Source organism: Chenopodium album, chromosome 8 (assembly GCF_948465745.1).
Source record: "Chenopodium album chromosome 8, dcCheAlbu1.1, whole genome shotgun sequence".
Taxonomy (NCBI): domain Eukaryota; kingdom Viridiplantae; phylum Streptophyta; class Magnoliopsida; order Caryophyllales; family Amaranthaceae; genus Chenopodium; species Chenopodium album.
In genome coordinates this window covers 62,244,089-62,246,574 of record NC_137841.1, presented here as the reverse complement: position 1 = coordinate 62,246,574, position 2,486 = coordinate 62,244,089, and positions in this window count along the sequence as shown.

Sequence of the window (2,486 nt, the reverse complement as noted above, 5' to 3'; positions counted from 1 at the left end):
GTTTTTTTTTATATATATATATATATAAAATAAAAAAAATAAAAAAGGGTTTGTTTGCCTTGTGTCTTTAAAAAACTAACTAAATAGACTCGATTTTGAATAGCACCACTTTGTGCATAATGGTTGACTTCTTGGAACTTTTGGGAGGGAAGAGTTGATCGTAGAACGTAAGGGATAAATTCTTGGTCTCTACCTACTTGAGTCTAAGTTGGACTCTACCAAAGGGTTAAAAAAAATTTAAAAAGCTTTCTAAAAAACAAATTAGCTGAAAAAGTAGTGTAAAAACAAAAGTGTTGGATAAGAGAATGGGCCCCTTTGTACCATGAGTTTATGGCGGGTGAATTTTTTCCCAAAATTTTCCCTCTCAAACTATTGGGGAAAAAATTAATGGAGTTACCCCCTTTACTTTGGTTGCCCCCTCAAACACAAAGCAAGCATTTTGAACAATACAGTACATTGAAGCTGCATGGATTTGTAAAAGGCCCAAATTTTGCTAGGAACTCTAATTTTGTGACTAATTAATTCACGTAATTTGAGTGAGTTTCAATTTGAAGACGGTGTGGAGCAAATCTGTAGGTGTTGGAGCAAAATAGATTATTGTAATTCTAATGAGATGATTGAGGTAAGAAATGATTTTGATTTGTTTAATTTTGGACAATATTTATTAATTGGGGATATTACGGTTGCTGTTCTTGAGAAGTTGGTTAATTATTTGTTCAACGTGGTTGTTTATAAGAAATTGAAGAACATAGGTTACAATTGGGTTTGTTTGATGTTGAGAAATTGAATAATACTGAATTTTGTGAACTTAATTTGTATTTGATTGGGGGAACTGTACTGTTAAACGATTGTTAGGTGTTCAGTTAAGCCATTGTGGGGAAAATATACTGATTAAATATTGATATAATAATGTGAATTGATTTGTATTGATTCATCTTTTAGTTTAGTGAATTATGTGTTTGAAGACATTTGGTGTTCTGTTATTGTATAGTTGTTGTGCCATACTGTATTGTTGCTGTGTTTTATTATGAGTAGTGAAGAACTTGTTAATTTCTGGTTTAGGAGTATCATGTTGAGGGGGCCAGATGCGAAGCCTGTAGCTCAGATAATTGTTCAGATAGTGATGACAGTGCACAATTTGATTTGAATGATGATTTGACTATTGATTTTGGGGAGGGTTTTGACTTGAATAAGGACCCTCGTGCTGAATGTAGCATTCCCGGGGAGGGTGTTGAGTTGAACAACAAGTGCGGTGTGGGTTTACAAAGTGCAGGTTTAGGGTGTTCAGAATCATGTAGATGTTTAGAGGCACCTTCATTACCTCATCCTGAAGTTGGAATGAAGTGTAGTACTTGGGATGAATTGAATAAATATTATTGTAGATATGGGGAACAAGAGGGATTTGGGGTTGTGTGTATAGGTGGGCGAAAGAATGCTTTGAAGATTGGGTCATTTAGCACTTATGTTTGGAAGTGTGAGTGCTACGGTATGACAACATATAGGAGGAGGGTTAATGGGAAGAGGGTTGTGGTTTATGATGACCCATCTAAGAAGAATAAGAAGAGTAAAAAAAATGTAATTGTCCAGTTATGATCTATGGGCATGGAAACAATGAAGGTGTGTGGCACATCAAGAAAACTATTAATTAATGAGCACAATCACTTAGTGAGTCCTGAGTTGTCAAGGCCCATTGCAATGTATAGAAAGCAAAAAATTACCAAGCATTTGGAGCATAGGATCGAAACTGACCATACATCTGGTGCCTCAATACGGCAGATTTTCAACAACTTGGCAGACCAAAGACATGGTGTTGAGATTGTGGGATTCACGAAAAAAGATATTCATAATTTGGTGAATAGAAAGAGGAGGTTAAAGTTAAAAAATGGTGATGCCTCTTTATAGAACTTTATATTCACCATGGTGAGCTATTTGGTGAATATAACGAGTCTATAAGTTGGTGAATAGAAAGAGGAGGTTAAAGTATGCTATAACGAGTCTATAAAGTTGTATAAATAACTAGGTGAGCTATTTACAGTGGCGGATCTTAAAAAAAATCTTTTGGGGGCCAATCATAACTAAATGTAAGTAGAACATACCTATACAAGTATACAAACATAATACTACGTAATAAAAACAAATTTATAAGAAGTACGAGAAAATTGATAATTTAATAGGAAATAAATTACTACTATACTACGTTGTCTTGATAATGTTAAGACAAATCAAATGCTCTCTCTATTTCAAAATAATTGACATATTAGACAATTTTTTTCACTATATACATACTAGCTATAAGGCCTCTAACCATAGTTTTTTAGCATCATATTAAAAACAAATTTTATCTTGAAATATGCTTTTAAAAAGGTATTAATTTAATGTTTAACATTATCAACACTTTACTATTATTTTTGCTAATATATAATTAAATACGAAGTATATTTAAGTTCAAACTAGTGCACCAATCGCGTGAGCCATTAGCTACAACG